Genomic DNA, 14,148 nt, shown 5'->3' with positions numbered 1-14,148 from the left:
CGGGAGCTGGAGCCGGCGCAGCCAGGCGGCGTCCGCGTGGCCCCGACCTCTCTGTAGTGCCCGCGAGTCTGGGGGTGCCAGCGCGAGCCAGGCAGGCGGGGCGGGTGCTCGGGCCTGGGGTCCGCTCTCGGCTTTCGTCTCTGAAACGGGTCCCTTCCCCTGCCCGGCGGCCAGCCGGCGTGCAGCACTCTGCCCGGGGCCCTGGCGTGATTTCTGTTCCTCGAATGCCAGCCCTGTCACTGGCGTGCGCCCCGCTGTGCTGGCCGCAGGGCCAAGTGGAGTTCTGCACCCTCGGGGGTGTGGTAAGCGTGGCCCTGGCCTGCGAGGGAGGGTGACACGGCCTCCGGCTTCTCCCTCACCGGTGTCGTGGGGCTGCGGGCACAGCTTGCACCCGCTAGGGGTGAGGCCTGGCGCGGGGGTGGGGGGGGTGGGGGTGGGGAGCGGATTTTGACTCTCAGGGCGGGTGGACGGGCAGGATTGGGAAGGGGGTTCCCACCAGGGCCGCCCCCGCCCCCTCTTACCGTCTGTGCCTCCCAGGGATGTAAGTGAACGTTCATGGAAACAGCTGGAAAGTCTCCAGCCTGGAGGACGGCAGACGGCCCCTGGCCTCGGGCCAACGGTCTTTAAAAGGCGAGTGAGGGGCGCCTGGGTGGCGCAGTCGGTTGAGCGTCCGACTTCAGCCAGGTCACGATCTCGCGGTCCGTGAGTTCGAGCCCCGCGTCAGGCTCTGGGCTGACGGCTCGGAGCCTGGAGCCCGTTTCCGATTCTGGGTCTCCCTCTCTCTCTGCCCCTCCCCCGTTCACGCTCTGTCTCTCTCTGTCCCAAAAATAAATAAAAACGTTGAAAAATAAAAGGCGAGTGACTGTTACCAGGTCCTCGTCAGATTTGTGAGTCTTTCTGCTGAGTTCAGTAGATCCTGACTTCCGCCTCTTGGGGGCAACCCGCCCCGCTGGGTCTGCTCACACACCAGAAGGCTGGCGGGCAACGCGCACACGGGCGCCCGGTCTGAGACCCTGAGCGGCACCATCCGGAGGGACGGCAGTGAGGTGACGTTTCTTTAACGTTTGTAGTAGTGCCGGGGGTGGGGAGGCGGGGGTGACAGGCCTCCGCGTGTGTGTGACGGGTGTCACTAAAGCCCTGGGAGCCGGCGAGGTGGCCCAGGGGAGGTGGGCAGACCACCCCCGGGCCCTCCTCCTGACCCGGGAGAGAGCGGGCACTTCCTGGAGTAGCCGGACTGCGGGGGGGAGACGGGAGTCTGGCTGTGAGGGAGGGAAGGGTGGCAGCTGGCATGGGGGGGTGGCGAGGAGGCGATTCTCCTCATTAACGAAGGCCACGTGGTGAGGCGAGAAGCTTCCGGAGGGGACGGGCTCCCAAAAGGGAAGGGGTAAAGTTATTCAGAGTCTGGTCTTCGTGCGGGTCCGTCTTCCTTGGTGACAAGTGGAAGGGGGGGCGGGGGCAGCTCCGGCACCAGGTTTTCCATTTTGTCCGCAAACAGGAGGCGAGGTCACCTGGGAACGAGGAGGAGGTGAGGGTCTCCAAAGCTTAAAGGAGCGCGAAGGAGAGTCGATATCGAGAAAGGAAAAGCGAGCTGACTGTAGAAACCTGATAAAATTCGTTCTGGAAATCTTCACCAGTCACCTCCTAGGTGCCAGTCGATGTCCCAGGTACCCACCGGAACCAAGGCCAATGGCAGCACTTCTCAGCCCGGGTGCGAGGCTCTCAGCCAGGTGGGGGTCGCAGAAGGCAGAAGGATAGGGCTCGGGTGGGCAGGAGAGAGTGTGAGGGAACAGGAGATGTGTCCACGGCCTGAGTGGACCCCTGGCCTGGAGGTGCTCCTGTGGTCAGAGAACAGTCCAGCAGGAGTCAGACAAGCACGTAGAGAGGACAGGAGGTTGAGGTCAGAATTGACTCTCAGAACTTGGGAAGGGTTGCATTGAAATGATGACGGGGTCCCCCCCCCCCCCAGAAAACGGGGCGCCTGGGTGGCTCAGTCGGTTGAGCGTCCGACTTCGGCTCAGGTCACGATCTCGCGGTCCGTGAGTTCGAGGCCCGCGTCGGGCTCTGTGCCGACAGCTCGGAGCCTGGAGCCTGCTTCCGATTCTGCATCCCCCTCTCTCTGCCCCTCCCCTGCTCGCACTCTGTCTGTCTGTCTCTCTCTCTCTCAAAAATAAATATTTTTTAAAAAGGAAAATTTAATTGATGACAAGGTCCCTGATGGCACCTGGGGGTGGAAAGTGGCCTGGTTCTGGGAGAACAAGATTCTGGACAGACCTGAGGTCATCCAAGATGGCAGCAGACGGCCTTCACTGTGAGTGCTAGGACCAAGCAACAGCCCCAGACAGAAACAGCCCGTAGGGGACAAACACGGGGAGATACCCTACTCAGGGGTGGGGGCACCTCGCTGAGTCTCGTAAATGCTCCGGGATTGTGTTTCAGCCCCAGATCCAGCTCCCGAGGTCCTGGCTGTACTGGGAGCCATGCCTGGAGAGAGTCACAGAGCCGAGGGTCACGGGGGCCAGCCTCAGTCACAAGGCCCCGCCTTCACCAGGTTAATTCTAGAAAGCTCTGTCTCCTAAAAAGTCCCGTGGATGACACATAGCAGTCACTGCTTTGCACCCTCCCTTCCATGCAGCGATGTGGGGCCAGGAGAACTTTGTCCAAAGGTTATCATGCAGATAAGCCCGGTGACCTCACCCCATTAGTCAAATAGACTCCGGGGGCTTGCAAGGGATACGAGGTGCCCCATGTGTTTGCTGGGCCCGGACGGGTGTGGACTCGTCTTTATCCGGAAGAGTCCAGCACGAGGTTGCCTCAAGACAGCAAAGAAGAAATCCGAGGTTTCCTCCAGCTTGGCGAGCTGCTGGCTCTCTCTCAACAGTGACTTTCCACAAACGTGACCCAGGCACACAGGAGGAACCGCATGTGCCCGGGAGGCTACCTGTGTCATCTCGTAAGACAGAAGTGGGGATCCTCAGGCACTTGTTTGCTCAGGGGACACACTTTGGAAGCTATAGTCACACGGAGGGGGACGTTCACGCGGTCTTGCATAGTTAATAACCTCCCGGAGCGGATACGTGCTCTGATTTCCTTGCACCTGCTGGTTGGGCGGCTGTTAGCTTCTCCCCCGGACGCCGGCAGGTTGGAGACGGTCCCTCCCAGGGTCACTCTCCTGCAAAGCAAATAGAAGGACGCTTATTATTTCCTCCTCTTGCCAGTCAAACCACATTTTTCTCCTGGGGGTAAGCGGGGGAGCGGAGGATGGCCTGACCAGCCTCCAGGTGGCCCGGAGCCGCCCCGGGAAATGCTCAGCCCGGGTCACGGCTGGCAGAGGGCTGACGGTCTTGCTGCTGTCCCCCAGCTACGTGAGCGTGGACGAAACACTGGTCAGATGGGGGGTAACCCTGCCGCTAACTTTGGGGCTGCCGAGGGGTAAGAGAGAGTGCCGTGAGCCCTCCCCTGGGGCCCGGTCCCCAAGTCAAGTTAGTGCCGCCTGGTGGGCCTCCTCTTGGCCTCTGACCTTTGCCCTCCCCAGTTAACATCCGCCCAAACAGCCTTAGTCACAAGCATCTCCATTCCAGCCTGGAAACTCTGGGCCACCGGAACTGGTCTCCGCGGCCGCGATTCCAGCTCTGTCTCCCTCCGGCCGATGCCTCTGTGGGCCAAGCCGGGCCTCCCTGCCCCATCCCCATCCCTCTTCTGGGTTTGCCTGCTCCCTGGACAACCTTCTCAACTTCAGCCACGAGGTACAGGGCCCTCAAAAGGCACAGGGGCTGCAGGAGCCACTCCGCCCAGCTCTTGCCCGCACAAATACACAAATACACAAATAGCAGCAAGTGTGATAGATGTGCCGAGAAGCACAGAGGAGGTGAGATTAAGAAGGATCCAGAGGAGCCGCTTCCTAAGCCCCAGGGGCAGACAGGCAGCAGAGCGTTGGCGTCCTGGAGACAGGGAAGGACAGGATGTTCTCCGGGAAGGATGGTGAGAAGTTCGGCATGGCCAGTCCAGCAGGGTTTAAGGGGCGGGTGGGGGGCGGGGGGGCCGCCTGAGGAGCCGGGGCGGGAAAGACAGGGAGACAGGGAGTCACCCGGGTTAGGGCCAAGGGCTCCGGTCAGGCCACCTCCTGACTTGACTTCCCGTCTGTAAAACGGCCTTGATCGTCACGCCAGCCTCACTGAGGATCAAGTCAAGCAGGAAGAGGATGCCTGGGTGCCGGTGTGGCACACGGCGGGTGGTCAGCAACTACTGGTCGAAGCCACGGGAGCAGAAACGAGAAAAGCCGGGCGGGGGGGGGGGGGGGGCGGGCCGGGGACGCCGGTGCAAGGTGTTGGGGAGCGTGCCTGCTGCCTGGGATTCGTCCAATGGATCTAGAACATCCACGGCCGTCGGATCACAGCCACCGCCTTCGAGAGGCCCCCTTCGCTCGTACCAAAGGCGTCTCCTCCAGTCCTTTGCCCTGAACCTGCCACGTTCACCAGTTCCGTTCTCAGGTGTGGCTGGACGTAATGCACGCACGACACTCATCCGTTCTACCGTCTTGGCTAAAAAAGAGCAGATAAAGCAGCTACCTGACCGTGTTACAGCGTTCATGTTTAAAGTAGAGTTTTCTGGGGCGCCTGGGTGGCGCAGTCGGTTAAGCGTCCGACTTCAGCCAGGTCACGATCTCGCGGTCCGTGAGTTCGAGCCCCGCGTCAGGCTCTGGGCCGATGGCTCGGAGCCTGGAGCCTGTTTCCGCTTCTGTGCCTCCCTCTCTCTCTGCCCCTCCGCCGTTCATGCTCTGTCTCTCTCTGTCCCAAAAATAAATAAAAAACGTTGAAAAAAAAAATTAAAAAAAAAAAATAAATAAAGTAGAGTTTTCTGCATGCACTTTTAGTCCAAGAAAAGCACAGATGGAAGCAGTATTTTTTGTCTGTGCAGAAGATTCTGAAGTTCATTTTAAGAGTGTAATATTGGGGCGCCTGGGGGGCTCAGTCGGTTAAGTGTCCGACTTCAGCTCAGGGCACGATCCCGCGTGGTCCGTGAGTTCGAGCCCCGCGTCGGGCTCTGGGCTGACGGCTCAGAGCCTGGAGCCTGCTTCGGATTATGTGTCTCCCTCTCTCTCTGCCCCTCCCCCGTTCATGCTCTGTCTCTCTCTGTCTCAAAAATAAATAAATAAACGTTAAAAGAAAATTTTAAGAGTGTAATATTGTTTAATCTTAAGACTGGGGCAGTTTTGCCGGAAGAGCTCTCTTTTATTTTTTAAGTTTATTTTACTTATTGAGAAAGAGAGAGAGAACACGGGAGGGCAGAGAGAGAATCCCAAGCAGGCTCCACACTGTGGAGCGAAATAACTTCAGTTTTATTGATTTCAGTAATCTCTACACCCCGCGTGGAGCTCGAATTCACGACCCCGTGATCAAGAGTTGCGTGCTTCTCCAACTGAGCCAGCCAAATGCCCCATGGGAAAAAACCTCTTTTTTTGACCTTTATTTATTTTTGAGAGAGAGAGAGAGAAAGAGAGAGAGAGACGGAGCACGAGCGGAGGAGGGGTAGAGAGAGAGGGAGACACAGAATCCGAAGCAGGCTCCAGGCTCTGAGCTGTCGGCACAGAGCCCGATGCGGGGCTCGAACCCGTGAACCTGAGCCGAGGTCGGAGCTTAACTGACTGAGCCACCCGGGTGGCCCCACTCATGGCAAAATTTTTAACAGACGCCTCAGCGATAGTCGCTTTGAATTGCTTGTGATTTCAAAAAAACAAAAAACAGTCGGCCTGGCTGCTGTTGACACAGGCTAACACGTGTTTGTTTAGCTGTGGAATCACTCACCCGAGAGTTCAATGTTCAGCTTGCCCCAGCCCCTGGAGCCGCAGCAGGGAGCAGGGCTGGTGAGACCCTTGCAAGGAGGCCACGGCCTGTCTGCCCTTTGCCCCCCAGTGACACGAGTCCGTTCTGGCCCTGCAGAGGGCCAGGCGAAGACTCCGAGCGTCTCTCTTGGATCTTTGGGGACACTGAAGGCTGGCGGGCTGGGATCCTCACTGCCATTCCTGGGAGGGAGGACGAGCCTGAGGCTCAGAGTGGGGTAATATCTATCACCAGTGGCACAGAGTGCCCGGGACTCCGCCACACTGGGCTAGTCCCCGGGGCCCCTGGCGGGCCCTGGTAGCACAGGGTGGGGTGGGGGGGAGGTGTGTGTGAGGCTGGTCAGGAGCCTGGCGCTCGCTTGGGGTAGGAGGCCTTTGCTGTTCCCTCCTCCTGGACCCTCTCTCTGCCCCACCCTTACCTGAGCAGCCACTTCTCCACCCAGCCGATGTCACCTCCTGAATCCTCTCAGATGCCCCGCTCTCAGCCTGATCTGTCTGCTCAGCCCTGATCCCTCTAGCCCTGGGGGTCCCCCACAGGCCGACGGGGAAGGGGCTTCTTCCCTGGAGACAGAGACCCTGGAATCACTCCAGCCTCTCGCGTCCCCTTTGGTCACGGAGCCAGGTTCGGGTCGCCCAGAAAAGCCAAAGCCTCAGGTCGCCACCGGCCACGGGGGCCCCTGGGCCGGCCTCTCCTCCCCCCAGTAAAGTGGGGAGCCCAGGAGGCCATGCTGGGCAAGACGGCTGTGCCCTGCCTGGGCCGCCAGGACCGCTGCATCCTGCCCGGTGGCTCCCAGCAGAGAAAGGGCCAGAAGTGGGGAGCAGGAAACTCGCTCCATGTTGGGCCCGGGGACGTGGCCCAAGGTCGGAGATGGGCAGGCCTGATGGCCACGGGGGACGTGGGTACAGGCACCTGCTGCCACCACAGCCTTCATGCCAGGGGAGCGCGGTGGACCGGCCAAGAGGGGAACGCGCTGTCCTCTGACCGGCCCTCCGGCCCCCTGTGAGCCCAGACGCTGCCGCTTCTGGGCGTTTCCCCGCAGCCCCAAAGATCGGGCCCGTCTGTGCAGCCAGGAAGTACAGAGAGGGAGACGGGCCCCGCGAAGGGCCCCGGGGTGTGCGCTGGCTGGGCAGGGGCAGGGCGGGCGCGACGCTACCTGTCCCCTCTAGGCTGACCGCCTTCCCTGCAGGCGAGAGGGGAAGGTATGTTCTGACAGGGACCGAGGCTGGGGGCATGAGAGATAACAGGGCGCCTCGAGAAGGAACGAGAGGGGGTGAGGTCGCAGGGTGCCCGGTTGGAGATGAGGGGCCCTGGGAGCAGTCCCACCCGCACCCGCCAGCCTACCCACCCAGGTAAGGCTTGGGTCCAGTGCCACCCAATCCTGAAGCTGCTCCCTCCGCCGCCCAGTGCCCCGTGGGTAGTGGGCGCAGTGAGGATGCGGTGGGACGGCCAGGCTGGCATCGGGCCCTCGGGCAGACAGGAGGCAGAGCTGGGCTGCCCTGGGGAGGAGCCAGGGTGTGAGCAAGTCTCCGTGCCAGGCAGCCTTCCGGGCACTGGGTCAGACAAACAGACGGCAGAGGCGTGGCAGCGTGTTACTGGCCCCGTGGCTTTCAGAGGCCTCCGTGCCAGCGGGGTTGAGAGGGTCAAGATGGGTCGAACTTGAACTTGGACTCCGGCCATCGGGAGCCGCAAAGGATTGGACTCTCTCCCTCCCCAGCTTTGGCCACCCATGGACAGAGGCGCGGGCTCCCCGGGGCTGTCTTCAGGGCCTTCCTGCAATCCCTTCCTTCCTTCCTTCCTTCGTGGGATGTTTGCTGAACAGCCGCTCCGTGCCAAGATCTACCCTGGGCACACCCTGGCCACCAGGGAATCCCCGCCTTCCTGCCCTCAGTTTGTCCACCCTCTGAGAGGGAGACACACACTTCAGCTGGAGCTCTGATGAGGGCAGCCCAGGGGACACAGGGCAGGCCTCCTGAGCGGCTGATGGGCACAGCAGGGAAGGCTTCTCGGAGGCAGCGTCCGTGGAGCTTGGTTTCGGGTGGGAGGTGGGGAAGGGCCTTGTCTACCCCGAGGCCAAGGCCTCACCCGCACTTCCGTGGCACCGCCCCTCATCAGCAGCCGGGGGAGGCCCCCGAGACGGAGGCCAGCACTCCGTCTGTGGGGAGCGGGGACACCCAATACTCCCCTTCCCCAAAGAACACTCCATCCTCCATCACTTCCTGGACCTGTTCCTGCAGGCCATTCCTACTGCCTCCTCCTGGGCCCAAGCAGACGGAGAAGAGAGTCCAGTCGCTGCCAGCAGGGCTGGGGGCGGCAACAGGCTCGGGCCCCCGGGCCCCCGGTTGTGGTCATCGCCTGCATCTACATCCTGGACACCGACCCCCTTCTTCGGAAAAGGTCACCTCCCGGTTCTCAGTCCCCGTGGCGGCTCAGGGTAGACCCGCCTCCCAGCCACCTCAGCCTGAGCCCAGGGCTGGCCAGCCAGAGTGTGTGCCCCTGGCCCCCGGGGCACGGCCACCGGTCTAGGAATGGATCCGTGGCCAAGCTGAGTCAATGAAATGCAACTTTGGGACTTTAGCCGGGACCCGGAGGCAAGAGGAACGCTCTCTCCCCTGGAGTTGCAACATCGGTGGGACGCCCACATTCTTGCCACCAGGAGGGAGGTCGTGGAGGGAGGAGGGAGGCCTGGAACAGCATTGGCAACTCCGGACACCTCAGCCCGCGGCTTGGTCACATCCTCCGGGCCTTCAGCACCATCCGCGGTGCTGGGTGAGCCCGGCCTGGTGATGGATTGGGAGCCCGGAGGTCAGGCCAGAGGCCAGCCTGGCCCCTGATTTGCTCCGTGACCCAGGCCACGCACTGCCCTTCTCTGAGCTTCTGTCGACAGTAGGCTTTGGCCCCTGCCTTGTAAAAAGCACACAGGCTAGCAGGCCCCCGGGTGAGACAAGGGCCCCAGTTGACAGCCTCAGGAGAGAGGCGAGGCGGACTGGCGGCCCTCCTCCCTTCATCCTGCTGCACCGTCCTTGGGACACAGAGCTACTCCAGGCTTGCTGGGTACTGTAAGCCCTGAGGCACAGCTAAAGAAACAGGAGTCACTGGGGCGCCTGGGCCACGCAGTCGGTTAAGCGTCCAACTTCGGCTCGGGACATGATCTCACGGTTCGTGGGTTCGAGCCCCGCATCGGGCTCTGTGCGGACAGCTCGGAGCCTGGAGCCTGCTTCCGATTCTGTGTCTCCCTCTCTCTCTACCTCTCCCCTGCTTGCTCTCTCCGTCTGCCTGTCTGTCTCTCTCTCTCTCAAAAATCAACAGCAACAAATCTTCAAGGAATAAGAAAAGAAACAGGAGTCGGGGAGGAGGGGGGCTCACACTCCTGGGTTTGGACACACGCCCCGCCACCTTCTGGCTGTGTGGTCTGTGGCAAATGGCACCACTTCTTCAGGCCTCGCTTTTCCCATCTGTTAAGTGGGAAGGATGATAAATAATCGTAACAGCCGATTGTCTGTTGTCACCTCAAGTGTAGGCACTGGGGCTCGGATCCTCCGCGTGTGATCTTGCTTTCTCTCCCACACGACTGTGCGTAGACCTCACTCTGTTTTCTAAACAAGGACCCAGAGGAAGAGGAGACCCAGACCCACAGAACTGGCTTAAAAACCCCAGTTTTTCTGTTCAAAAGCCAGAGACCCCGACTACTTCCTTTAAGATCTTTCTAACGGGGCCGTCTCAAGCCAGGCTCGGCCAGGAACACGGAGAGGGATCGAACCCAGGCACGTGGGGGCTTTGCCCCTGGAAGATCCGGGAGAGCCAAGGGCAGGCATGTCCGCTGACCCAGGGTGCTTGGAAATCAGGAAACGCAGGAATTGCGGGACCCCGCGCCACCAGGGGGTGAGCCGCGGGAAGACACCCCCCCCCCCACATCCCCCACCCCCCCCAGAAATCACTGGCCAAGTGTCACATCTGGGAAAGCCTACGCCACCACCATTGTTTCCCTGTGGCCTCCCAGACCTCGAGCAAATGCCTGTGATCAGCAGAGACTACCCTGAGCCCTGATGCAGGGGATTCTGGGGAATGTAGTTCTTGGGGTCGGCGTGTCCCCTTTTGTCTACCTTCCTGCGCTCCACGTTAACGTCCGTGAGATTCCTTCGTAGCGTGGCGTGTGCTCCTTGTCACCGTGGTGGTACTCGGTTGTGAGATATACCACAACCCGTCTGTACATTCTGCTTCTCCGGGGCATCTGACTTCTTTCCTCTTTGGGGCCTAGTACGAGAAGTGCTGCGGGGCGTCGTTCACGCGTGTCTGTCGGTGGACGTAAGCGCTCATTTCTGTCAAGTTCGGACCTGTATCCAGGAGAGCGATTCCTGGTCCTTAAGTACAAAACTATTCAAAAGTCATAGACTCAGAGAGATTGGAAAGATATTAAGCAAACCCCCACGGGCCACGTTGACCTTTGCCTGGCAGGATTTTTCTTTTTTTGGTTTAGTACTTCCCACGTTTTCTGCAGTAAACACCTATTCCTTTTTGTGATCAAGAAGAAATCCATTTTAATTTTTTCTTAAAGCTTACTTATTTATTGAGAGAGAGAGAGAGAGACAGAGACAGAGAGGGAGCACACGCGCAAGCAGAGAAGGGGTGGAGAGAAAGAGAGAGAGAGGGGCGCCTGGGTGGCGCAGTCGGTTACGCGTCCGACTTCAGCCAGGTCACGATCTCGCGGTCCGTGAGTTCGAGCCCCGCGTCGGGCTCCGGGCTGATGGCTCAGAGCCTGGAGCCTGTTTCCGATTCTGTGTCTCCCTCTCTCTCTGCCCCTCCCCCGTTCATGCTCTGTCTCTCTCTGTCCCAAAAATAAATAAAAAAAAAAAAAAAAAAAAAAAAAAAAAAGAGAAAGAGAGAGAGAGAGAGAATCCCAAGCAAGCTTGGGGCTCTCAGCGCTGAACCCTATGTGGGGCTGGAACTCATGAACCGCGAGATCATGACCTGAGCCAAAATCACAAGTCGGACACTTAACCGACTGAGCCACCCAGGCGCCCTGAAAAAAATCCATTTGAAATTAAAAGAGAGGGGGCTCCTGGGTGGCTCAGTCGATTAAGCGTCTGACTTTGGCTCAGGTCATGATCTTGCAGTTCGTGAGTTCGAGCCCCGCATCAGGCTCTGGGCTGACAGCTCACAGCCTGGAGCCTACTTCAGGTTGTGTCTCCCTCTCTCTCTGCTTGTCCCCTGCTCGTGCTCTCTCTCTCTTTCTCTCTGTCTCTCTCTCTCTCTCAAAAAAAAAGCATTAAAATTTTTTGAATTAAGAGAAAAAGCTTTGTCCTTTGTAGGATTGGAATTTCTTCCTTGGGGAAGGGAAGCAATGGAGAGGTGAGCAGAGACAAGGGTAGGGAGGAGGAAGGGGTGGCTGCGTCCCCTCCCAACAAAGCAGGAGGCCGGGGAAGAATCAGGTGCCAGCTGGAGAAAGAAGAGGGGAGGAGGTTGGCCAGAGACCATCAATTCTGGGCAAAACCCTCACCTGGCATGCTAGAAGAAAGTGTTGTGGTTACCAGGGTCCCCCAAGGGCAGAAACAATGATGCAGCAGCCGCTGGGGGGAAGCCGTCCGTTGGCAGCTTCTGAGACCGGCCAGGGCTTTCAGAACATGGGGATCAGAGTTCAGTCCTGGGGATGCGCCTTGAGCTCCCCAGAAGAAGAAAAGATGGGAGGGGCCAAGGAAGTACAACAGAAGCAAACTGCCCCCCCCCCAACCTCCTGATCCTAAGAGGTGTGAGCGAAGGGCTCAGAGGGACACCCCAAGGTGAGAAAAGGTGGTCAGTAAAAGGGGGAGAATCTCATCACCCACAGCACTGAAGAAGGAAATTGGGGAGAAGGTACTGGAGGAAGAAAACAGTGTACTGTGTGTGTTTTGTCTAGGTGTTTATTTCTAGGAAAAGCTTTAATAGATATGCGAATGGCCAGTGAGCACATAGAAAGTTGCTCAACATCACTAATCCTTAGGGAGATAGCATTTCACACCCTTTGGAAGCTTATTGTAAAAAATGGAACAGAGAACAGTAAGTGTTGGGCAGCCACTGTGGAAAAATCAGAATTTTATTCCTTTTTAAGATTGAAAAGGAGGGGCGCCTGGGTGGCTCAGCGGTTGAGCCACCGACTTCGGCTCAGGTCATGATCTCATGGTTCATGAGTTCGAGCCCCACGTTTGGCTCTGTGCTCACAGCTCAGAGCCTGGAGCCTGCTCCGGATTCTGTGTCTCCCTCTGTCTCTGCCCCTCCCCTCTCACACTCTGCCTCTGTCTCAAAAATAAATAAAACATTACAAAAAAAAAAAAAAGTGCGGATTTGAACAGGTATTTGTGCACCAATATTCCTAACAGTTTGATTCACAATAGCTTGAAGAACTTACGTGAACAGTCCTGAGCTGTACCCTTAGAAGCATTTACGATGGTAAAGTGGGTCACCTGGGCTGAGAAAGACCAAGCTCCCGGAACAGGCAGTAGGACAGAGTAAGGACCCCACTGGCTCAGGGCACCAATTGAAGATAAAACCAGTTGAACCACTTATAGGGTGTTCTTCAGGAACATTCAGCTTTCCGGTGGCGGTTGAGAAGGGCAGGTTGGGTTCACCTGGCATGGGGGTTTGCCAGGTAGACACGGCAAAGGAAGGGGAAGCCAGCTGCCATGAGGGACAGTCCTCCAAGGGCAGCAGCTGTGCACCGCGAAGCTCTGCGTCTGGCTCAAGCAAACTCCTCGCCCATGTTGCCGGCCAGGCCTCTCTCTTCGGCCCTGGGACCCAGATCCTTCCTTCCTGCGATGCTGTTGGCTTCCCCTTGCGGCCAGCTCCCTGGGTTCCCACGGAAGGGAAGAGTCCCGGGCAGGTGTACTAGGTATTTAACCTTCATGGCCCTCGAGGGCCATGTTCGACTGTTGTTCCTGTCTTGGTTGGCTCACGTGGGCAGGGAGAATTCCGCGTGGTGATTCAGGGCCCCGGGGCGCCTTGGCGGTCGTGTCGCGGCCCCAGCTGCTTCTCTTGGATCCTTCGCTGCTGGTCGGAGACAAGGGGAATAGGAGGGCAGAGAGGCTCTCCCAGGAGAAGTGGCCTACTTAAGGAGTCACGTGGTCCTTGCCCGCTGCAGAGGGGCGGGGGGACTGGGCAGTGTGTGCCCAAGATGCGTCTGGATGGCGGGCGTACTCACGGTGCCTCTGTCGCGAGGGCCGGGCGTGTTCGGTGAGCGGTGGGATCCACCTGGGGATGGGGGGAGGCGAAGGCTGGAGGGCACACAGTGCCAAGGCCGCGAACGGAGGGTGGGAAGGAGTCGCACAATTGTAGCCAGGGAGGGTCCTGGTGGGGAGCTCTACACACAGAGCTGGACCTGGTGAAGCCCAAGTGGGAATGCTCCACGGGGCGCCTGGGTGGCTCAGTCGGTTAAGCGTCCGACTTCGGCTCAGGTCATGATCTCGCGGCTCGTGGGTTCGCGCCCTGCGTGGGGCGGTCAGCACCGAGCCTGGAGCCTGCTTCAGAGCCTGTCTCCCTCTCTCTCTGCCCCTCCCAGACAGGTGCACTCTCTCTCTCTCTCTCTCTAAATAAACCTTAAAAAAAGTTTTTAATTTCTTCTTTCTTTCTTTCTTTCTTTCTTTCTTTCTTTCTTTCTTTCTTGTGTTTATTTATTTATTTTGAGAGAGAGAGAGAGAGAGAGGCAGGGAGGGGCAGAGAGAGAAGAGGGAGAGAATTTGAGGCAGGCTCCTTGCTTGTCTGCACAGGGCCCGATGCAGGACTGGATCTCAACACACAGTGAGATCACGACCCGAGCAGAAACCAGGAGTCGGAAGCTTAACCGACTGAGCCACCCAGGCGCCCCCAGTTTCTTTCATTTTAGAGAGAGAGCACGTGCAAGCAGGGGAGAGGGGCAGAGAGAGGGAGGGAATCTTAAGCAGGCTCCAGGCTCAGTGCAGAGCTGGAGGCAGGGCTCGATGTCAGCAGAGTGAGATCATGACCAGAGCCAAAATCCATGGTCCAAAGTCCAGGGCTCCACCGACCCAACCACCCAGGTGGCCCTAAAAAAGGTTTTCTGCACATACAGTACTCTTCCTCCTCTCACACTCTGGCCGTGTGCCAGGTTCCGTCCTAAGCTCTTTGTAACTATTCGCTCATTCATTCCTTCTAACAACCACATGAGGCAGGGGCTCCGCCTCCTTCCCATTTTACAGGCAAGGAACAGAGAGGTCCAAAAGGAACAATCACCCGATCAGCGCCAAACTGCCAATGGGGAATAGGGCGGACCTGGGATTAGAACTCAGGCCACGCTGGCGCCCCCACCTCGGGAATCTCCCAGTCCCTT

Source organism: Neofelis nebulosa, chromosome 10 (assembly GCF_028018385.1).
Source record: "Neofelis nebulosa isolate mNeoNeb1 chromosome 10, mNeoNeb1.pri, whole genome shotgun sequence".
NCBI lineage: Eukaryota > Metazoa > Chordata > Mammalia > Carnivora > Felidae > Neofelis > Neofelis nebulosa.
The sequence above is the reverse complement of the archived record's forward strand: the minus strand, read 5'-3'. Positions refer to the sequence as shown.